Source organism: Halichoeres trimaculatus, unplaced genomic scaffold (assembly GCF_033239565.1).
Source record: "Halichoeres trimaculatus isolate MK-OKI-2021-1 unplaced genomic scaffold, fHalTri1.1 fHalTri1_scaffold_6, whole genome shotgun sequence".
Taxonomy (NCBI): domain Eukaryota; kingdom Metazoa; phylum Chordata; class Actinopteri; order Labriformes; family Labridae; genus Halichoeres; species Halichoeres trimaculatus.
The window spans coordinates 30559208-30584504 of NW_027437184.1; positions in this window are offsets into that span (position 1 = coordinate 30559208).

Consider the following 25297-nt stretch of genomic DNA (forward strand, 5'->3'; position numbering starts at 1 on the left):
AGTGTGGTACAGCCCATAAAGCATCATTAGAGGCCTGAGTGTGACTCAGAGGAGGATGTAAGAGCCCTGATATTTCAACGTTTTAGGTGATTTAGTGAACATTGGGTTCAAATGTTTTACTCTCTGCTCACAACACATGACAAAAGAAGGGAAACAGTCAACTCACAGAAACATGCGGATTGTTTGGATTGACAGATGTACAAAGGAGATGAGGTTTGTCAGTCAGTAAATAAGTGTGAGCTGTAGGCTGTACTCTCAGGTATGGTGAGACCCTGCCCACCAGCAACCAGTGTTGGGTGTAACAAGTAACAAAGTAACACGTTACAATAACGTAACTACTTATGGGGGCGAAAAGTAGTGTAACGTGTTACTACTGAAAATTTAATTACGAAACATAGTCCTTTTTTTCAGTTGGGCACAACATTACTTTTCCCAGGGACCGATTTGACAGCAACACTGCCTCAGCTGCCGACAAACGCAATAGGCTCTCACTGAGACTGGTACTTGCAACACCATGCAGAGAGCAGTCAGTCATCATGGTATTTTTGTTTTTCTTGTCAAGTGCCCTGTGGCATTTTTCAGAATAAAGAGCACAAGAGAATTACCTGTTATGTCCTCCATAGTGGAACTTTATGTAGGCCACTACACATTCAGGAAATGAGATGAGGTTCTGCCCAAAGTAGAGTGGCATAAAAGTTACATAAAAGTAGCAAGTAACGTAACAAAAAATCTTTCTATAAAAGGGTAACTAAGTAAAGTAAGGGACGACTTTTCGAGAAGTAACGTGTAACAAGCAAACACTACTTTTTAAAAGTAACTTCCCCAACACAGCCAGCAACCTGCAGGGGAACAAACTCAGAACCAGCAAAAATGGTGGAAGAAACAAAACAGCAGTCCCTACAGAAGCAGGAGAGCCATCACATATGAAAGTCAGATACAAACATCTGGCCATGAGAAGCACTTGACTGACAGTTGGGCGCACTATCACAGTTAGAGGGGGAGGCTTAGAGCCAGCCCCATTTCCAATATGGCCACTGTCAACGATTTACTTTAAAACTCTGTGTCAGAAACAGATGAGTGACATCACAGATACAACATCAATTCATCAAACAGTCTGTGGTCAAAAGTAAGCATAAATGCTACACAGTAAATATACCCCTAATTAAGATAGAATATGGATTGTGAAGCATTGCAAAAAGCTGTGTCTCATTGTTTCTACAAGATTTTGTCTGATTTCATGATTTAAATTTGCAAAGTAAAGTGCTAATGTTGGGTTTTATAAAATGATTTTTTATCAAATTTTAAAATGTAGTTAAAAACAAACAAATAACATAGAACCCAGCAATAGCAATAATGTATTACTATACTGTATGGAAGATGATATAATAATAAGATAGCAATAAAACATATTAAGACTGGGAGGAATTAATAACAAATAAATGAATAAAATAACAACATTAATAAAACAAATAAAAAAAGCAATGATGGAGGTAAATTGAAATATGGCTGAAAAAGCTGCAGCAGTGGCAACTTAAAGACTTTAAGTGATTACAACATTCTCAACCCTCAAAAATTCCAAAATATGGTTTCCATATTCTAACAAACTGTTTTATTTTCCCTCTAACAATATATGAAAGTCTTTCTAATGCAAGATATGTTAAAATCCCCTTCAACCATAGCTTTACAAAGGTCAATTTTGTGTTTTTCAAAAAAAAGAGGAACCAGTCTTCTTGCTTGAAGAAGATCAAAATCAATCAATACTGATTGTTCAAAACTGACAACACTTTTTTTTTTTTTTTGGTTGTATACCCAGAATACAAAGTTTGGCTTGTAGGGGAACATTCTTACCCACCATCTGGGATATGGCCTTCATCACACTCTGCCAAAGCTAATGCTGGATTTCAACCACCAATTCTCCTTTCCTCATGATTAGTTCTTGTTTTTATATTTCCTTTAACAAATACACCCTTAAAAAAACCCCACTCATTTTAAAGACTAATGTGGGTTTGAGTTCCCAGTGTTTTCAAAGGAGGTTTGGACAGGGGCAGTGAGGGGAGGAAACTAATAGTGTGGAGTGGATTGGAAACCAGCTTACAAGCGAGCTAATTGCCATTGAACCAACAGTCAGTAATTAATTGGTCTCTTCCTCCCTCTGGGGGCGGCTCAGTGTGCTGTGTGGTCTGATGTGTTGTTGTGGCTACCTTCACCTCTGCCATCAATATTAACACCACATCCAGGCCGCACATCATCTCCCTTGATAACGCTTCATTAGGTCCTATTACAGTGTCACTGCACCACACTCGTCTGCACGCCAGGAACCTCGGCGTGGAGACAGTTCCCATCCCACGCAGAGACACACTTCTCACTCCTTGACTGACTCCTCGTAGCATTTCTGCTGTTTTGTTTCTGCACTGAGTCGTCTGAGAGTAGTTTGTCTGGCGCTGTCGGGGCGATCATTTATCAGAATTTGAAGAATGTTTTTTTTTCTTAAGACGGAGGCCTGAAAATGCCAGGGAAATGAGAGAGCGCCTCGTGGCAGCTCTACAGCATGAATAAGTTAATAGGATGAGGAAGTTCAGCTGAATACAGATGAATGTCAGCGCTGAATTTAAGTGCTCAAGAGATATTCAAGCCACTTAGGAGAGCTGAAAATGTTTCTGGGCTTGACTCATTTCCTCGTCTTACTCTCCTTCTCTCACTCTGCTCCTCCGTCTAACACACCTTATCAAATTAGGCCCATGTTTCCTGACGTGACATAAATTGGTGTCCCTCTTGTTTTTGGTGTACATGAACGAGTAACATCTTTTTATCACCAGACGTGTGATGTTGTTTCTCACCAGCTGAGGAGCTAACACACACACACACACACACACACACGGTGTTGTGCAAGGCTTTTGAAGGCACTTATCTCAGTATTTCACCAGGTGGTGTGTGTGTATGGGGCTCCGACTGCAAAGTTACACACACTACAAATAACATTTTTCCACATTTAGCTCTAACACATCACTCTTTCTGCAGATTTAGAGAAATATTTGTGAAATGTATTTTTGAAATATTATATATTAATGTTGAAAATTGTATCTATTTGTAAAATGTTTTATCTGAATTTTTAATGTTATTTATAAATGTTATAAATGAATGTTCTGATTCTAAATATTTACCAAGGTTCCTAAACATTTAGTTTCATTCTTAATATTTAGCTAAGACCAAGTATTTATCAAAGATTTCTAAATATTTACCAAGGTTTTTGAATATTTAGTCAAGATTTATAAATCTAAAGCAAACATTTATAAATTGTTTTCAAAGATTTCTAGATATTAGCCAAGATTTCTAAATATTTAGTCAAAATTTCTTAAAGTCTTAAGCAATCATTTACATTTTTTTTTTCACTTGCGCACTGGGCACACTGTGACTGGCTGAGGTAGCCATGCTTACTCTCTGCCCAGAAATGTCCCGGTACAACCACAACATCAACATACAAGCAGAGGAGGGGGTTGAGGCAGACACAGACACTGACACATATAGAAGTCCAGAAGTGCCATTTCATTCATTTATCCATTTTCTGAACCGCTTATCCTGTTCAGGGTCGTGGGTGGCTGGAGCCTATCCCAGCAGTCATCGGGCGAGAGGCGGGGTACACCCTGGACTGGTCGCCAGCCAATCACAGGGCTGACACAGACACACAGACAACCATTCACGCACACACTCATACCTAGGGCCAATTTAGAGTGTTCAATTAACCTAATAAGCATGTTTTTGGACTGGAGGACCTGGAGAGAACCAATGCATGCATGGGGGAGAACATGCAAACTCCACACAGAAGCTAAACGTTGCGTTACTGTGCATCCTAATATGAAGTCAAGATTTCTACATCTTAAAGGTAGGATTTCTAAATATTTAGCTAACATAAAAATTCACCCACCGGGATTACCAGAAAAAAGTTAGAGGAAGTGCATCAGCCAAGCAGATTTTGAGAAAGTCAAACACATTTTGCATTGGCTGAATCTAGCTAGAAGCTAGAAATCTTCGCAAATATTTCTAAATCTTTGTGTAAAATTTCTAATTATTTGGTAATTTTTAATCTTAGCTAAATATTAAGAATGACAACTAAATGTTTGGGAACCTTTTTAGATCAGGACATTCATTCTTAACATTTATAAATAACACTCAATATTAAGATATAACATTTAAAATTTAGATAACATATTCAACATTTATAATATCTGGGAAATATATTCCACAAATATTTCTCTGAATCTGCTAAAAATTTATGTTTTAGAGCTAAATGTGAAGAAATGTTGTTATTTGTAGTGTGTGCAACTTTATAATCGGCACCCCATATGTGTGTGTGTGTGTGTGCGTGTGTGTGTGTGTGTGAGGCGGTCCACCAACTGTGGCACACGAAGGAATTCATTGCAGCCTCTGCCATTCATACTTGGCTGCACTCTGTGAGCTGCAGACATGGCTGTGACATCTGTATGACACGCTAAGTACATGATGTCGGCTGCAGCTCAAGAGATCTGTCTCCTCAATGAGGTCGAGTCAGTGTGTGTGTGTGTGTGTCCGTTTAATGCTTTTTCTTTTGTCATAGCTGCCAGTCAAATGTGCATGAAAATCTGTCCATACATGTGTGTAATTGTGCAGCAGTGAGGCATGTGGTGATGTTGCAGTGTGTGTGCAGTGTGCAGGCCCTGTTCCTCACACTATAGGGTAGTATTGAAGAAATAAATTGAGTGTGACACACTTTTAACTCCACAGATAGGGGCTCTATTAATTAGCTGTTATTGGAAAGCTGAAGTGCTGTTGTAGCGGGGGCTAAAGCAGCAGGCTCCATTAATATTGGCATGGTGATTAAAGGATTCCAGCCGCCCAATCTCTTCCATTACACTCCTACACACACACACACACTGAAATACACACACTCACACATCAAAGTTGCTTTATCTGTGTAATAAAAAGTCATTATACGTCCATAAAAATAATTGCTGATTTTTATCCCCTTTATCATCATCACATTTAAACAAGTGATACAGAGTAAAGCCAGCTGTAACAGCTTTTATATTTGATCCTCTAAACTCTGCAGTTTCTTTTTTAGCTACAGCGCTCAGAACAAAACCAGGGGACGTTTGCTGCTCCCCCTGGAGACTTTTGTTACATGTCACAACAGCCATGTTTCCACGCCAAACCTCTTCAAAAGAAAATTCCAAGGCAAATGTTGCGCTGCCCGTCGTTTGAAAAACCCCTGGAGAGCATTTTCTGCTCTGTGAGGACACTTCAAAAATAGATGTAACCAAAGAAGGGAGGAAAGCAGATCTTGGGAAACTGTATTAATGCAAAAAAGCTCAGTGAGGCATTGCAGGAGTTGTTCTTTAAAGAGGGAGTGCTCTGCTTTTTCATATTTAAAACATGAATATAAAGTAACAATGCTGGATTCTCATGTTAAACACGCTCATATTTTTAAACTCCTACACATTGACATGTTGTAGAATCTGTGAACTTCCTAAAATTGTCTATTCTAAAAACAGTGCAAGATCTCAAAGCAATCTTCATGAGATCTCTACAAGACTTGCTGAAATGATGAGGTCACTGCTAAAGGATCTCCTTACCAAGTAATAGGCTCCAGTCGTAAGAAATGAAGTCACATACAAGTACAGATAATTGAAAATTTGCTTGAGGTCGGCTGCAGAAAGACCTGAAACAAACACACACCTAGTCCAAAAAGTCAACTTTTACAGCATCAAAAAACATGCCAGAGGACTGGCCAATCAGAGGGAAGGGGGTTGGTGTGACGGCCTTAATGTGACAACAGCTACAACAAGGCGTTTCAAACAGAAGCTGAAATAAGTTTTTATCAAAAAACACCAGTGTGTGAGATTTTTCTTTTTTTTTTTTGTTTAATTGCTGTAAATCATGCAAAGCTTCTATAGAGATACCAGTGGGGGAGTATAAAACCTGACGAACAAAACAAACAAAACAAACAAACAAAAGAACAAAATACCCCCTCTTTTAAGGTAGGGTCTCCGTGAATTTTCATTACTTGTTCGTAAAGACAACATTTAAACTGGGCTCCTCCTCCTTGGCTCAGTGCCAGCAGCAGCACACACCCACTGCTGTGACTAAGTGAAAACACTCACTAGCTCAGCAGCCACCTGTAGTATCTACTTTCTATGTGGGAGAGACTTAAGAGCCGTGAACCTGACTTGGCATGTTAGCACAAGCTAATCACAGGTATTTGACACATATAGACTTGCTCCTCGTCCCGAGCTGCTTTACAAGTTCCTAAAAGTGAATGAAAGTCGAGCCAAGCTGCACCCTTGTTAAGTGAAAAGCACTGCTTGGCTTTTTATTTCAATTTGGTTGTGTTTGTCTTCCTCCGTGCTACTTCCCCTATTTTAGCTGCTCTAATTAGCTTCCACTTGTGATCAGTAACACACAAAGTCACTTGCGCAGTAGGCACTGTGATTGACTGAGGTAACCATACTCACTCTCTGCCCAGAAACATCTCTATACAACCTGTGATGACCCCTCCAAACCCCAACGTGCTGCTAGTGGCAGTTTTCTGGTTGTGTGTGTTTTGTCATTCAGAGCTAGTCGCGGGGTCATCAAGAGAGGATGAGATGCACCTGGACTCGGTGTAGTGCCTGTCTTTAAAACCCACCTCTCATATCGCGCTGGCTACCTCACGGCGTGCAACTTGAGGGGACGTGACTGTTTGCTCGTTGATTACTTTAATGAAGCTGATGACGTTCTTGTGCTGTCTGTAATAAACTGAATGTCAAGCAGCAGTTTTCTCGTCCGCCCCCTGTTCTTGCTACAGCCCAGGAGCCAGGTTGTAACAAACCAAAACACCAACATACAGGCAGAGGAGGGGGTTGAGGCAGACATAGACACTGACACATACAGAAGCCCAGAAGTGCCATTTCATTCAATCATTCATTTTCTGAACCGCTTGTCCTGTTCAGGGTTGTGGGTGGCTGGAGCCAGTCAACCACGGGGCTGACGTATAGACAGACAGACAACCTTTCACTCTCACACTCACAATTTAGAGTGACCAATTAACCTGATGAGCATGTTTTTGGACTGTGGGAGGAAGCAGGTATATTTCTTTGAAAGTTGACATTTTATTTTTTAGGACAATTCTGCAGACCCTTCATTTAATGATTACTGTTCAGAATAACAAATAAAGATAACAAAAAGAGGACTCTTAACTAGATTTAGGAATGAATGCAATCTCAATTCAAACAAAAGTTGAGACAAAACGTGACAAACTAACATATGTTGTAAAGCAAACAAAAATGAATGGGGCGACTACAATAGTTTGACCACATTAAACAAAACCTACCTAAGTATTTGAGAAGAAACAAGCGACGCCCGGACCAGTCTGAAGATAACATAATACAACAACAACAGTGTTCTTCTTAAAGTTCAGCTGATGGAGTGTTGGGTGGAGAAATATCTGGATGACTTGAGTCAGAGATGATGCTGACCAGCTTCTTCTCTGACACTCTGCACTCCAGTTGGTGCAGAAGTCTAGAGTCATTAGCCAATCAGCTGCTGTTATTTGAGGCAGAAAAGAAGTGATTAGACACACACATACACAGGCATTGGTGTGGTGGTGGCAACTTGAAAACCGAGCTACAGCATCATCATTCACTGTGAAAAAAGTTGTTGGAGTCAAGAGACAAAAAGATGCAGAACAATGTGTCAAAGCTGAAAAATAACTTGAGGAAACTAAAAGCCAATCCAAGCAGACCCTGACGTGCTTATTTATAACCCGTACGTATTCTGACAGTCACACTAATTGCCGCTGGGCCCCACTCAGCTCTTTTAGGGTACAACATCCGAGCTGTCCAGAATGATTTATTACCCAGCAGACTCAACACATTTGGGCTTCCTTCCTTCCCTGTCAGAATACCTGAAACATTACACCAATTACATTTTTTCTCCATTGTATTACCGCTAAAGATCTTCATTTCCCCTCTCAGACACACACACACACACACACACACACACACGGGACTCTTCCCTCCAATCATCTTCCAACCATTTCAAACACATTGGTGCTGAATCGCTGCGTTGTGTCATTCACAGACACCCACTTGGCGGATTAGTCGGAAAAGAGAGGAAGCCATGTTTAAACAGTGGCTAATCCTTTAATTGAATGCAGATTTATTCAAGCCCGGCGCTTGGACTGGATTTAACACACTGCTGGGAGCTCAGAGGGTGGGGGAGGGGTGCAGCCTGCCGGTGTGGGTCAGACCAGGCTGCTGCATATTGAAAATTGATTCTGGCTCCGTTTTTTTTGGAAACCACTGTCATTTAGGTGTCACATTAATTCCCCCCCTGCTGAGCGATGCAGGGATTAACCTCTCACGGTGGTTCTGTCACAGCGCTTACACATCCACCTGACTGCACCCAGGAAATGACCTTCTATATCACTTTGTCTGTGTAAATGAATGTCACATCCAGGCAGTCTAATGATCCCTCAGTCAATTATATCAGGTTTCCATCATTATTATAGTCAGAGATCACACTGACAGACTAGAGCGCACGCAACATGTCGCTACAGCACGAGGCGTCATTATCATTCTGCTGCTGCTCAGATATGTTTATGATGATGGCACGCATGCCTGAGGTGACACAGCAGCACTGCGAGCGTGCTTTATGTGCAGGAGAATAATAACAGAGCTGGAGCCATATTCTGGTGTATGGTTATAGTCCAAGTGTTTAAAATGCGTGTGTCAGAGTAAAGAAAAAATAAAAAAACAAGAGCCCTTTGTTTAGTGTTGTTAGAGTGTGTAATAATCCTGAACAGCTGCAGATCATGTGGTTGTTTCTGAGGCATAAACCATAAAAAGACAAATTAATTAAATTAATCTTGACTAAGACTCTAAGAGCTGAATGAACCTCAAAGTGTTTCTGGAGAGTCAATCGCTGATTATAAAGCAGACTTAAGTTAATACTGATGCCTCTGTTTGACCTTCAGAGCAGAACAGGCCATCAGGGGCCGATCGATTATTTCTGCGCTGTTATTTAAAGCCCTCAATCCTGCCACAAGGGGGGTGTCATACAAGAAGATTAACAGTTCTCTGCCAGCAGACTTTTTCTTTTTCATTCAGTGGTTTACTGTTAGAGGTATGTTTGAGAGTTAAACAGGAGGATGATTTATTATCATTATTATATTTTTTATTGTTAGATGACAATACTTAATGTCAGATAACACATCCAACACATGTAAGAATAATAATACTTTGATAAGTTTTCACACCAAGAACAGAGCAGAGGTAAGTTTAGAAAGTCTGAAAAGTTTTTTTCTTTTTTGTCCAATGAACGAATAAAGAAAATAGCGTCACAAATTGGCTATCTAAGAAAATAAGCTCATGAGAATATGGAAGCAGACCCTGGATAAATGTCTGACTGCTGTTACGACCCAGTCTAGGGGTACTGGGAAATAACATAAAGTGACCTCTCCTGTCTCACCACCAGAGCGTCTCAACACAGAAACGAAGAAACAGAATCAAGTTTGCAGTTTTAACCCAATATTTAATTCTTTCAAAAGGTTTTTTTTTTTTCCTTTAGGTTACCTCAGGGAGGAACAGCAAACGAACAAAGAAACAAACAAAAATCACTCTGGTAAATCAAAATAACTTACCTAACACTAGAGTTTAAAAAAAAAAACATACAAACCCTGGGACTGACTCCCTGAACATAAAACAGGAGAAAAATTCCCCCCTTCCCACGCTGTTCTCCCCTACTACCGGGACTGCAATTGTATTCTTCAAAACCAGACAAAGTCAGAGTTATACTGACAGCACACACACACAGATTGGCAACGTCCTAACGCAGCTCAGACGAATGGCGGTGGTGAGGCAGAAGGGCCGGCGTCCGAACTACCGGAACCCCCTTTGAAAACCCCGTCATTCGAGTCCGGCCAATCGCTGCCCGCCATGTGACGTCCTCCTCCAACCAGAAGCCGGTGCGTCCCCACACCCCTCAGCCAATCATAGGTCACACCTGCAGGAGAGCAGCAAGTAGAACTAGAGAGAGACAGAGGACAGAGAGAGAAACAAACAAAACAGCGCTTCCCCATCCGCGCTACAAACATATGACTGACAGTCATAACACTGCATCCAACAAATCCCCCACTTAGGTCCCTTTTGACCACACATGAGCATCTTGTACAACTTATTTTAGTATGGGTTTTATACACTTCATTACCCCAATCTTGACTTTTCTAATACATATTTTATTTGTGTACAACCTTTGGGGAGATTTGTATCTTTTTGCCTTGAAAAAAAAAAAGAAAACAAAAGTCATAGTTAAAGACTTAAATAATAAACAAGAGACAAAAGAAAAAAGAAAGATAGAGAAACAATGAAAGAAAAAATAAGGGAACGAAAATGAGCAATAGTCACTAAACATGAGAAGGTGGGTCCTGTGCAAAATAATCAATGAAATGACGACGAGATTAAAATAATTAAGGCCGCGGTCACGCTGGTCATCTAAACTGTGCCATTCCCTCTGCTGCAGAGAGCAGCCAGCGGTCACACTACCCCTATATGAACCAGACTTTAGCGGGTATCACACGCGCGTGTCCCACCTACGTCACCGTGAAGCGTCTGTTTACATGAAGTGCGTCTCATCAGAGTCAGCACAATGAGACACAGAGAGCACTGCTACTACTTTAGAGACTTTTGAATTTATGGTAAGTCGTTTTGGTCCGACACCCCGCTTCATGTAAATTGATTGTCGAGAGGTGCGCACGTGCCGCTCATACGTCATGGATCACACACGCGTTTGTGTTCTTGTGCTCGTGCATGAAGTAAACGGTGCTGAAGCCCACCTCTCCTAAGCATGCCAAAGCAGAGAAGTGAATCGTGCTCAAGCAGTGTGACCACGTCCCCAGTGTATTGCTCTGAGACATTATTCTCATTCTCAAGAAACTTATCAAGTAAAAATATTAATCCATGACAGATTTTCTGTACTCCTAACAAGCAGTTCAGGCGTCATTCTTGTCTTTTAATATCTTGAAATAAGACATTTTTCAGGGCATGTCAGGTGTATGTGGCTCCTATACTAATTCTATTAAGACAACTATAGGGGAAAAATAAATAAAAATAGATCCAAACACTTGCTTCAGTTTCAGTTTGGCAGTGTTAATTTGCTTTTATAAGGTGTAGGGCACAGCCTAAATGGTTTCACCGATGATATCTGAGTAGTTACATCCACTTCTTGTCAAACATAAAGTCCAATACCCCTGAGAGATAGATTGACCCCCCCCCCCCCCCAAAAAAAAAGGTTCCAACTCTTTATTTTTATATTTTTGCAAACAAATTTTAGAAAGTACTTCATTTTAGTTTAGTTTTTTTTTTTTTTTAAATAAGCAATAATTATCATTCCATCATTAAAATCCTATTATTTATAGACAATTGGACAATAAAGCAGTGTTTGTTTTAGGGAACTGCCAGTGGTGCAGTTGTTTAGTCCTGATGCTTCACAGCAAGAAGGTTCCTGGTTTGATACCTGGTTGTGCAGTGACTCTAAACGGACCCTGCAAAAACTATCATTGAGACACCAACATGCCAGACTGAGGGCTTCAGCTGTAGTTTACATCAACTGTGGATACACACAGATAGTCATGATAATCCATGCACACTCTCAGCCTGTTTCCTCAGGCTGAACTCCTGGAGACTCTTTAAGTTTGGATAGAACTTGTAGTCATTTAAAACCATACGCTGTGAAGATGGATGTTTCAGGTTTAATTGGTTGCTGGATGGTGACTGATGAGCCTCTGTGGTCAGACGGGCTGATGAAGTGAAACATTGTGGACATAAATGAGCTGAATGTGGGTTTTAACTTTAAGGACATCCCTTCCAACTCATTTTACGCCATGCCTCATGACCCTGCACCCATTAGTGGTAATTCTGCTGGCGACAAGTCTCTTTTTCTGCACATTTGGCCTCTGACCAGGATTTTACAGCAAGCTGCTTTTTTATCGGTCCAGCTAATAGAAGAGCTCGTAATAGCTTTATAACTTGATTGAGGTAATAACCAACATTACACTGGTGGGTATTTGAATGTGCAACAGCTGTATAAAGAATGATGTGACTGCAGTTTTAAATGTTTTCTGATGGTTTGGACTCTAAACAGCACATAAATCTGGATTACATTTCATTTGACTGCTTCCTTGCTTGGGCACAAAGTTATATAATGACTGAAGTATTCCGGCCAATGAGACACATTTAAATTTGTTCGAACTGTGATTCACTTTGAATTTCTTTAAATGAAGCTGCAGTGGAACCAAAAGTACGAGAGACTTTCATTCAAAGAGCTGCACTCTGAGAGGGATTAAAAGCTTCCTCTGGTCAATTATCTGTTTTTATTGAGGACTCTGACCTGAGAGGATGAGGATAATAATCATGCCAAGAGTCTTTCAAAGCAGTAAGACAGGGTTGTTTTTTTTTTTTGTTTTTTTTGCTGCAAGTAGCACCTTGAACATCTAAGTAATTTAACCTTTAATCGTTTGGACTTTACTAGGTACCTGATCAACGCAGTAGAAAGTACTTACAATCTTCCAGAGTCCTGGTACTCTTGACAGTTTTCTCCTGGAGAAACAAATACAGACTATTTTAAAATAATTACATCCATGTCAGTGATTCCCTCACACATTGAAAGACGTACAATTGGTAAATGTCAATTGGTGTAACCAGTGTTTCTAATAGGGATGGGTACCTTTCACGTTTGAAACGATACAGTACCGATGCCCAGTATTTCGTAGTTGGTAGTTTTGTGTTAATGTGGTAAAAAATATCAATTTGTTTAAAAATAGAATATATATTTTTTTCAATTTAACATATTTTTTTCTTCAATATATAACTTTGTAATGCTGTGTTCATGCCCAGCAAGGAAAATTGCCTACTCCTCCACTCCCTCACAGTCACAAGGATTCATTTAGGTACCTATACATTGGTACCTTTTGGTTTTATGTACCCAATACTTTTGACAGAATTTGGTCGGTACCCACAAAAGAACCTAATTCAGTACCCATCCCTAGTTTCTAATAAAAAAAAACTCCAGTACTGCACCAAAATGTTGCTCTGATTATTGTTTTATAAGTCAAATACACTGTAAAAATGAAAATTTGAATAATTTTAAACCAACTGACCCCCAAAAAGACAGAAAACATTGATAAGTTAAATTGACCTATTGACTTGCTCAGTACAACCAAACACATATTGTTAAGTTTAGAATTGAAATACTTCAATGCAACTTGAGATGATATTTCATAACAAACAACTTAACTCATCAGTTAACTAGCATACCCTCTAGGACGGTGTATTTTTTAATAACCTTTACTCTTTTGTGATTACACCATATGACAGTTTAATGGGATTGATTCTTTAATTGGTTAAAAATGGTAGAAAGCTTGTTTGTGATACCAACCCCTTCTGTCTGTACCAATACCAGGGAATGCCACATCAACGCAGTTTCAGCCCACTGCTTACCATCACTGATTCAGACATGGCCTTATCACTGTCTATCGGCATGTCCCTGATACCATGCAGCACCATCAGGGCATCCAAATATTTCATACAGGGCTCGAATAATGCAGTGGCTTTTGGGGAGCCCTATTTTTTTATCATGTGCACCAAGACTTTTTAACTCACATGTATGCGCATATTGCAATACCCATATGTGGCCAATAACAGGTTTACAAAGAAAAAGAAATACACCATAACCACAGCAACTTCCTAGTACTGTATTAAAAATTTCATATAGGGACCATAGCAGCAATCAAAAAAAGTGTCAGGGAATTTTTCCACTAAACTACAAATCACAGTGATGAATCAAATCCTTTAATAATGTGCAGCATGGAGAGAAGATCTCTGCAAATTGTCCTCTGCAGATGGAAAAGTTGTTTTGGCTTAAGTACTGTCAGATTTAAAGCAATAAAAATACCACAGGACATCCCTTTGCAACTTTTTGAACTGTATCATGTCAACTGTTCAGATCAATGTTGCAGTGGCAGCTTTCCTGGCTCACAAATCTCTAAATTGCCCTTCATTTAAGTTTTACAGAAATAAAGCAGCAGGCAAGACTTAAACAGCCCCACAAAGGTATGTAGTAAGTTAATTCAACAGTGCAAACATAGCCTCCACTTTAGTGCTGCAGTGTGCTGTCACCTCACACACAAAAAACAGTGCGATCCATGGTGCTGAAACAAGCTCCGATATCAAGTGAGGCTCATTAAGAATCAATTCTATCTCAGTTCAGAAACAGGCACATTATATTTCCAAAAAATTTTCAGAGCTCCCCCTGAATGTGGAGCTGCCTTTAGCTACCCCATAATTCCTGATTTCATACCACTTCACTTTTTCCACATTTTGTTATTTTACTGCATTAATCTAAACTGGATTTAACTGCTTTCTTCACAAAACTCTACAAACGATATCTCATAATGAAAGGTGAAAGCTCCTGTTTCAAATCTATCAAAAATAGCATGTGCTTCATTATCCTTATGTTATATGTGTGTGTGTGTGTATATATATATATATATATATATATATATATATATATATATATATAAATCATAATATAATACATATTATTCATATACATTAAATTATATATTAATAATAATATATTATATAGAATAATATATTATATAGAATAATATATTATTCTATATATTATGTGTGGAGAGGGTAGAGGACTTCCGCTTTCTGGGAGTCCACTTAGAGAAGGACCTGACCTGGACTGTGAACACCTCTGAGCTACTGAAGAAGGCCCAGCAGAGACTTCACTTCCTGAGGGTGCTCATCCCCCAGAGAACAACATCCCCCAGAGAGGGCTTGTGTCTTTCTACAGGTGCACCATCAAGAGCATCCTGATGTACTGTCTGTGCGTGTGGTCCACCACCTGCACAGTGGCTCAGAGGACGTCACTGCAAAGGATCATCAACACAGCTAAAAACATTACCAACTGCCCTCCCCTCACACTAAAAAAAAACTAACCCAGGACTGTGACAAGTTCTATTCTATTCTATTCTATTCTATTCTATTCTATTCTATTCTATTCTATTCTTCCCATCCCTTTGCTATGAAGCTCAAAACTGAGCACAGTACTCTAACTTTTGTGTGCTGTGAGAAGGTCTGGAACCTGAAATTAGTCAAAACATCCTTTAGAGTTCAAAAAGCTGCTGAGTGTATTGTCCTTATAACAGTTACTTTCAGACATTTTGGTAGCGACCAATTGAATATTTGTTCAAACCAGGGAGGGCAAACTTCACAGTAGTTTTAGTTGAGACAAGATGATACTTAGGCGGCTGATTTGCTTCCTCTCAGGACAATACTCCTTCTTTCAGCAAGTTAAGTGCAAGAACATTTGCTAAAACTGGTTGAAAAGCAAACAGGTGATTTGTAACTGCAATCCCAAACCACAATACTGTATCATTCTGTTGGAAACAAGCCTCAAATTCATCAAAATATCTGGGCAGTTGGAAGAAAGATGACAGCACTGACGCTAACTTACAATCACACACAGAAGGTGAAGGTTTAAACCATGTCAGGGTTTCATGTCCCACATGACTGTACGCTTCAGTCATCTTCAGGATAAAATGTCTCACCTCAGGGGCTAAGAATGTCACATATCCTCTGTCAGCATCTGTTATCTTATTTACTCTGCAGGCTTTATCATTTTCCCCACCGTCAGCGCCAGAGGTCCAATAGTGTGAATTCCCAGCCCCTCCAAAGTATCAGCGTATTAATCATGGGTTTTAATTTGCCAGCGCCCCCTTGTTGCTCCTTTTCTGCTTATGAGGCCGTTAACCTGTGCTTGTGTACAGTTTTCAACCCGCTGCATTAATATGCTGCTGAGATTCTGGACCAAGTCAACGCAGCACAATGATTAAAACCGGCCTCATCAGCGAGTAATACACGAGGGGACGCCAAAGTCATTAAAAGCTTTAATACTCTATCATTTCCTCCAGATAATCAAACTGAATAATGGAGTGGTGGTAAATGCCTCTGGCTGTGCTCTTATTAATCAGCCACTCTGTGTGTGTGTTTGTGTGTGTCTGCACTTCTTCTATGTGTGTGTGTGTATCTCTGTGTGCATCTAACAGGGAGTATCTGCCAGAAATCTACAATAAATGCCTTCACACAGCGCCTGGTTTCATCTTACAGGTTTTCTACCTCATTTAAATGTGACAGATAACTCATGACTGTTGAACTGTGGGAGGAAGCCGGTTGCATATCTAAACACAGACCCCTGTCAGAGTGCAGAGACCATCATGATGAAGTGTGAGGAGGAAGGTGTCATCACTGTTTTAAAAAGAAATCATCTCTCAAAGTCGAAAGAGAGCCGTTCACCTTTACAGTCGTTTCCAGCGATGCAGCGCTCGATCAGAGCTTTGCCCGGACACAACCTCTTTTCAGCTTCATCTCTCTCCGCTCAGACTTCTTTTGGCAGTGATCCATGAAGACACCAGAAACGACTGCAGCGAAACCTTTAAGAGCCGAAGAAACTCTGTGATCCTCTGAGGTGAGGACAAATCAAACAGAAATACCAGCCCCAGTCAAAAAATGTGAAGAGTTTAAATGACAGCGGGTCATCTGAGGTGGAGTACAGGCAGACATTTTAACTCTTTAATCCCTAGGGGACAAACTTTTTCTAAACATTACGAGGATTAACTAAGAAGAAAAAAAATGTGAAAGTTGTCTTTGGAAAACATAAGTGAAAAAAGGAGGTGATCTGGATCTATATCATTATGAGATAGGGCTGTTTTCATCATATGTGTATATAACTCCACGATAAATGTTGGATTGCTTTGCAAAACAATACAAGACAAGCTCCCCATAATTTCTGACAGATGTAAAAGTACAATCCCGATCCTGGAAATATTCTGGACACTTAGATCTGGAATATGAAATATGTACTGGGTCATCATAATTTTCAACACTGTCAGGTTACAAATCATCATACAAGCCTGCAACTAACACCAAATAGTAGCAGACAGTCTGCTGAAAGGGAGTATAACATTAAAGTAGGACTAAAGTGTTGGTGACAGTCACAAAATGCTTGGAGGAGGCCTGTGCTCTCTGAGTGCTTTTCTCGTCTTGATTTTGTGGCTCTGGGCACTCTGGATCAAGAGCTTTTGCATCACAGAATTTTACTGCTGCAGTTTGTTTGAACAACTAACTTTCCTGTGTTTCAATACTAAGATTACAGATTGACTTAAGACTTGCTCACTCTACAGGATTCACGGGCCAATTTGACCAAGGTAAATCCTGATTTTTGGCCCAGATTATGTTCTGTTGTGAGCAGGTGTTAGATTATTTAAGGCCATGTTTGCACGACAACGTTTCATCCAAAATCTCTAAAATGCAGTGAAAAAAATATGCATTTACACAGAAACACTGTGGGCCTGAAAATGCTGTAGTACGCATGCCAGGTTTTGGTAGATCTCCACTAAAGTAGAGTTGAGCCGATGATCTGGTGTATTGGTGAATGCTAAGAGCAGAAGTGGAGCAACAGATGAGCATTTGTTGAAAGACATTCAGCAGATTGAGCAGCACAAGCACAACATGGTAGTCCTCGAGGTTCGTAACAACGGTACTGTTGGACTGTTGTATGTGCTCCCGGGGAGCGTAGCGTGACATCAGCATTTTCACTGAAAACGTTGGCTTACTGTTTACATGGCAACTGTGTCAGCAGTGTCTCAGAAAAATCTCACTCTGGAGGCTGTTTTTAAAAGTTTCAGGTTTAGGTCGGCTGACACACCGTTTCCATGTAAACGTGAGGCTGAAACGCAACAAAACTTTTGTGTTTCACCCTAAAACTGTTGTCGTGTAAATGGCCCCTTAAGTCCCATGATCAGCTCACTGACTCGTCAGAACCACCCAATAATTTTCAAACGTGTTCAATATTTGTTTGGATGGGGTACCTTCCACATCTGACATAATTAGGTACTGATGCCCAGTACCTGGCAATCAGTATCAATACTCACTGGTTCCAAATTTTTTGTTTTCCAACTTTTTTGTGTGTTAATTTGGTAATAAATATTCATTTCTTGAATAATGAAATCTCAAAGTTTTTATTTTATCACATTCATTTCTAAGTACACAGTCACAAGGATGCGTTTAGGTACCTTAACATGGTACCTTTTGATTTTATGTGAATTGGTACTCGGTACTACAGAAGGAATTTGGTTGGCACCAATTTGAGTACCTGATTCTGTACCCATCCCTAATTACACCACTCATTATCACTGAGGACAACAACAGCCAATCAGAAAGAGCCACCTACAATGGACTGGAAGTCATTGGAAGTTAAATGTTGTCCATGTCTCCCCAACCACTCCTTCATTCAGATGCTTTTAGTTGTCATTGTCTTTTTCTCGCTGCAAAAAATGTCTACGGCCAGCAGCGCTTCACTTATGTATTATATTTTATTTGCTTTTTTTTTAACATTCGCTTCCTTGTGAGATGATGTAGGATCACATGGTGCGATGCTTTCTCTGGTCTGATCTTGATGAAATCCTGTAGTGCTGGTCATTATTTTCACATCATGGAGTGTGTGAATGTTTAAGATTTAAGAGGAGATAACCTGTGAAGATTCTCTTTATGTGTGTGTGATACAACCTGATTTCAGAATCTTTGAACATTTTTAAAATCCTGTGGTGTGACTGAGGCTTTACATTCTCTGACTGTAACTATGACATAGATTCTGAGGGCCTGAATCACTTAAGGTTTGAGCAATTTTTTTTGCTGGCTTAACTTTTGAAATTGAGCCAAAGAGACATTGTCTAATTTTCAAAGGCAAATAGGTTGATGCTGCAGAGAAAACAGTGTCTCTGTGTTTCTGTGATTGCATACATTTAATTGAGCCGTTATATATTCATTTGGAGCATATCAGGCTGTCTTCTATGAAAATGAGCCTCATTACAGTAACCAACTGTAGGTGTGTTAGTGTCACAAACACTAACAGCCCCGTGCAGCTGAACCAGCTTGTACTAACTGTGCTGCAGTGTTAAATGTGTTGTCCCACCTTAAACTTTTAAACTGTGGATTGACTTCATTGCTATCAGTATACTGCAGCCAAACACTGCAGTAAGGTTTAGGGGGGTAACCCAGTTTGTGATAACGTTTGAGAAGATAATGCCTCATAAAAACAGATGTTTCTGATGTTTGTTATGTTCAGGTTGCTTTGGTAACTGTACTGTAATAATGGGTATGCACACAGCATCACAGCAAGTGGAAGTCTCTGTGGTTTCACCCACTGAGTGGCAGAAAGAGGGAGATGAGTGACAACATCGGCTTGAATACTGTCTGAACTTAAAAACAATATCAAAAAATGGGGAAGAGCTGTTTGATTGACTAAACAAAGAAGTCTGAAAAGCAGTCGGAGCTATTTCTTGGCAGGCTGCAGAAAGACAAAGAGAAGAGAAACTGATGGATCGCTGCAATTTACAGAAACAATCCAGGCAACGATAGCTGGATTTGCAGTTCCCATTTTGTGTCAGTTCTTAAGCTGTATTTTTGGATAAAATCATACCTTAAATTACAAAATCTATAAATGTTAACACATTTTATCCAGCTACATGCTCATTTCCCTTTTTCATTCTCGCTATCTGGCAAACCCAGTTTTTCCAAGTAAGGAGTACTCAAGCACCAGTTTCTCTGTCACCACCCCCACTTTTTGGAATGCTTTACCACCACACATGCGTAACTGTCCCTGTCTCTCAACTTTTCAAAAGCTAACCAAAACCCACCTTTTTAAAACAACTGTAATGTGTGATTGTTTTTGAATGCACTTTGTTTTCCAGTTCTGCTTCTTTTCATTCATGTTTTGTTGCTGTGTGTTGTTTTATATGCTGTTTTTATCCATTGTAAAGTGTCTTTGAATGTCTAAAATAGTGCTTTATAAATAAGATGCATTATTATTTTTATCAGTAGTAGTATACTGTATACTGTAAATTGAATCATATTGATGCTTTTGTAGGTTTCAGGCTTTGCATTGTGTGTTTCCCGCTGTTGAAACCAGGTACACGTAAATGTCAGGATATGATTTCTGGCCACATGTTGATGTTCTTTGGTAGTTTTAACAAACCAATGTCAAGCCAACTGTCCCTAATTTCATGTCATATGCTACATTTTTCCCAGTATCCCTGTGTTTACTGTTACACTCTGCAATGTTAAGTGAAGTTCGTTTTGTCGTTCAGTATAACTGCGAGGGGGCGTGCCCTGGAGGGGAAGTGATGTAAGTGCGTACCCTCTGTTGTGGCAACTTATGTTTGATCATAAATTACAGAGCTAAATGGAAAACAGCTAAAACGGTGATCACAATGTTTTAAAGTTGAATAAATTAGCTTCTCTGAGGAGGTGTATCTTGCGATAGGATTAGCTATAAATCTCACAACTTACAGAGAGTCTGACGGTCGTTCACAGAGGCATGTGTATTACAGTTATTGTCAGTCACTTTGGTACAATTTTCCAATCATCATCAGCCATTTGCAAAACAACAATTGCATTTCTCACAACAGTTTGTACAAAATAGCAAAACACCATGAATCAGCTGCAAAAGCCAGTCTCTAAAAATTCTTAGTTCATCCCTCAAAATTAAATCTGTGCATCAGAACGACAAGTCCTTGTGCCAGTGTGTATGGATAGGACAGTCAAAGTAAACTATACCTAAAGTTTTGATAAAGTTATTGTAAATGGTAAGTTACATCTTAGAGTATGTGGGAGATTGAGCACGAGAGACTGGACAAAATTCACATTTTCTCTTTTACTGTTTTTGCTGTAATTTGTTGGCTGACCCCATCATTGATACAGAAAGGAGAAGAAGGTGCTGCGTAGCTCAAAGACAAACACTTAAGTAGAAATGTGAACAAAGAACTGTCTCTTTAGGGAAAAATGTTCATACAGGTCAGTACAGTCTTCCTACACCTCCTTATGTTCCTGTATGCTAGGCCACAAATTCTCATCCACATCACTACAAAGATCTTCTCTGTCCACAAAAAGTCTGAATGATTGAGGACACAGTCGTTCTCCTAACTTTTGGCTGCATCCTTCAACCAACCTGGATCACTGTATCTGATGATTGAGAACATGGTCCACAGGTCTGCTAGATCTGTATTGTCTTTTGACAGAAAATGTGTTTCCACTGTCTGTACAGAGGAAAGTACACAGACATACCTGTGAGTTGATGGTTCATGAGATGAACCTTTGAGCTGTTTCAAAAAACTGGTTGATCTGATGCTTCAAATATTTCCATTTGCAATTTACCAATCCAGACTGATTTAGAAAAACAGTGTAATGGGATTGTGTGGAGAGATGCTTGACATATCAAGATAATTTATTCAACCTTTTTGCATGTGAAGACTTATGTGATGAACTCATTACTAAATTTTGTGAGGGGTGAGCAAGGGTCAACAATTGGTTACTAAAAATGAAGCCTATGAGGCTGGCTGCAGAAAGACCGGAAGTCACATACACACCAAGCCACAAAAACTGACCTTTTAGCAGTGTTGGGAAGTGACGATTATTTTTTGTTACGTTAACTAACGAAATCACTTTTCTCTGTAACTTCTGACGTAATGCGTTACTTTTGTCATTCTGTAGTGTCATTATAGTTCTTTTGAATTAAATAGGTGCGTTAGTTGCGTTAGTCGCGTTATAATGAAGCACTCCTCGTTCCTCCTCCTCCTCTCACCAACGCATGGACGAGGAGTGGTGAGCTCTCACAGGAACATGAATCTTGCTGCTGAGAAAGCGCGTGATAGTGATGATTGGACACACACAGTAAACAAACACGACAAGATGAGCAGCAGCGATCAGATGAGTACTAACCATCTACAATGGAAGGCAGCAGTGCCAGCTTTGCAGGATGGAAGTACAACCATTATTTTGAATTTGTGGAGGTAAAGGCAGACGACAAAAACATTGTTGTGAAATGCAAACTCTGCCCAGGACAGAAACGTTTATCCACGTTGAAATACAGCAATGTCAATCTTTTAAAGCACCTGACCCCAAAACACACGACAAAAAAACTAGTCACTGTTACACTGCCAAATAAGAGCAATTCTGGTTTACAAAAATAAATATTCCTGTCAATATTTCTTAATCTATTTGTTGTGTTTTATTGTTCCACTACATGTCATAAAAATAGTAGCTATAATGATAAAGTTGACCTTTCTGTTACTGTGCAACCAAAGTTTTTTTTAAGTAAAGTAAAGTAAAATAAAGTAACTAGTTAGGCATTGAAAAACATAAGGCATTGAAAAACATATTTACAGCCTGGTTAAAAAAAAAAAAAAAAAAAGGCTTGGTTCTACAACGCTGATTTCACACACTGTACAGTGAGTGAATTTTTTTCTATCTCTGCAGTTTAGAAGTTATTAGGATTGTTTGATTTTCCAATCAGAGGCTCAGTTCAGGTCATGTGACCGCCTGGCGCCCTGTAGCTACTCGAAGAGAAACTCACAGCCAGCGTCATGGGGAATGTGGCTGCGTCTGCAGATTGGCTTCACAGTTTGAAGAACAGGCGGGTGATGTCACAGAGGCTACTTCTATGTTTTATACAGTCTATGGGTGAAACTATTCAACACAGATCCATGATTATCCATTTTGATCAACAAAATAGAAGCAGTGGATAATGAAGGGAACAACAGATATTTAAACATTACCATTTGCATGAATGTCCCAGACCATCTGCAATTTGCTCAACGAAATGAGAAACTGCTTTTATGATGTGCACAAGTGACACAATGATTTGAAGACTGAACAAGTAGTTTTAAGTATTTCAATTCTGATCTAAGAAATGAACCAAAGCAACTGAGAAAAACTGTAAAAATTTGTTAAAATCAGCATTTCATTCCCACAGCTCTATCTTACACCTCTTATTCTGAAAAAGGTTTCCCTGAAAATATATATAATATCAAAAGAGATTTTTTTCCCCTCCATTTTCTAACAGTTTGAAGGATTTCAAAAAGAAAAACCTCACTACCCTGATTATACTGTATATATAGGGCTAGTGCCCCAGAGACTCAGGGGCTTAAAGGGTCAGGAGATTTTTAGGCTTAACCCTCCATCCATTGACTTAACCAATACCTCCGATAATAGACCTGCTAAAACCTTTGTTTGGATAGTTTTGGCTTCTGTAGGATTCACTTCCTCAACTCTGGCATCACCTGCTTACAAGGTGAACCTCTGAGGGACTTCATCTGATAAGAACTTAATCTAATTACAGCTGCGGAGGCAACAGAGGAGCATAGCAGAGTCTGCTGAGGAAAAAATACAGAGGATAAAAGGCAGTCCTATTTTCCACATCCTTACAGATAGAGAGGGGAACGCAGTGTGCATTTGGGATGCCTTGTCGATGCATAAGTGGAGGATTATGGCCCATAAGTCATGGTGTTGCAGGATTTTCATAGCAGAGCTTTATCCGTGCCGGTGCTCTCAGAAAAGAAGAGGAAATGGGCCTGAGGGAGAGTGCAAAAGAACAGCTTTTATGTAATGAGTTTTAGCCCAGATGGAAGTGGAGCATTTATCTGCCTGTGTACTTTATTAAAGAAACTAGAGAGGAGGATAAATGACAGGATAAAGGGAAGATAAACTCTGCTCTGTCAGCATTCAACACGATACGTGTACTTCTGCAGCAGATGATTACAATTATGCCGTGAAATCTGATTTCATGTTATATCACCAGCGAGAAAAGAGACAATAGCTGGCTGTCACCTTTTCAGGCTGTTTGACAAGAGCTGTCTCTTTCCCTCAGATATAAAGACAAAAGCGTGTGATAGCAAATCTGCCATCTGTTAGAGGGAGAGGGGAACGTACCTGGTGTGACAAGCTGCTTTTACTCTACATCTGTTGCATCGCAAAAAAGCTCTATCGCTCGTCTCCACGCGAGCAAAAGCCGTCACATCTTTGTCTGAGGAGAGAGGTGTAGCCCGGGGCGAAGGAACAAAGGATGGAAGGGGAGAGACAGGGGGCATCAAGTGACAACAGCAGGAGAGATGAGACATCAGTGCAGGAGAAATGGGTGATGACTAAAAGAGATTCCCAGGGTGAGTCTGTTCTCTGAATACTGAGTGGCTGAAGCAGAGCATCATCTGGCAGCTAAGGCCAGGCAGCACGTCGAGGTCTGAAAGAGGGAAAAACTAGAGACTCTGGGAATAGCTCACTCTGTGTGCCATCGTTTCTGCTGCAGACACAAACTGTAGAGACACAGACACACAGTCTAACCTCTTCAGGTTATAAATCATATACTGTAAATGTCAGCGTTGGAAGTCATAATGGATGAAAGCCTTTTGGCTTCAAGTGTAAAGGTCACAGGGTGACTTCACGAGTTATAAAAATAGAATAAAAATGATTTTAGAGAGTCTCAGATTACATAACCTTACTGCTCATTGGTTTGTTTCCTCTCCAGCCACTGACTGACCGTGAAGTATTTCTGTACCTAACAGAGTCCAACATTTCCAGCCAGGAGTCAGCGTCATTGTGTTAACTTTCATAATGTTGTCTGAATAAACATTCATGTATAATGTCTAGGATCATAAACACTGTCTTTTCTTTTCCTAACTCAGTAGATCCTCTGGAGTCAAGTCTGATCCGTTTCAGTCCAGTAGTAGATAATAAATTTCACAGACAAGCGTCACTCTAGCTTTCTATGAAGGTTTAGAATAGAACAGAACAGAAAATTCCATTATTTATCCCCGAGGGGAAATTCAGGAGTCACAGCAGCAATTAAGAAAACAAAAGTAAGAAAGTGTATATAAAGTGCAAAAAGGTCCACAAGAAAATAGATGAGGACATCCCGTCCACCACTCGTCCACCGATCTCCTGCCCAGCCAGTCTCCACCTCCACAGGGTCCAGGACTGAGCCTCCCCAGAAGTCTGTTCAGTCTCTGTCTCCTGGATCCTGTCTGCTCACAGCAGGCGAAGCTCCTCCAATGTGGCACCGGCGTCCGATGTCAGCTCCGTCAGCCACATCCGTGAACAGCACGATGCCGCTGGGTTAGCACGGCTAGCTTGTCCATTCCACCGGAGATAGATCCCACGTTCCCAACAACAATGGATGGAAGGACAGGTCCACGTCGTCACCTCCCAGCTCACATCTGAGAACCAGCACGTCGTCCTCACCTCCTCCTCCTCAGCTCGAGGGAAATCATCAAGCCCTACACTAGTTAGCATTGACATGCTACAGGCTGCTAACAGCTAATTTCGCATGCCAACAATGCAGCCATAGATACATGTAGGATCTCTGGACAAACGCAGGAGAAAAGTAGTAAAAA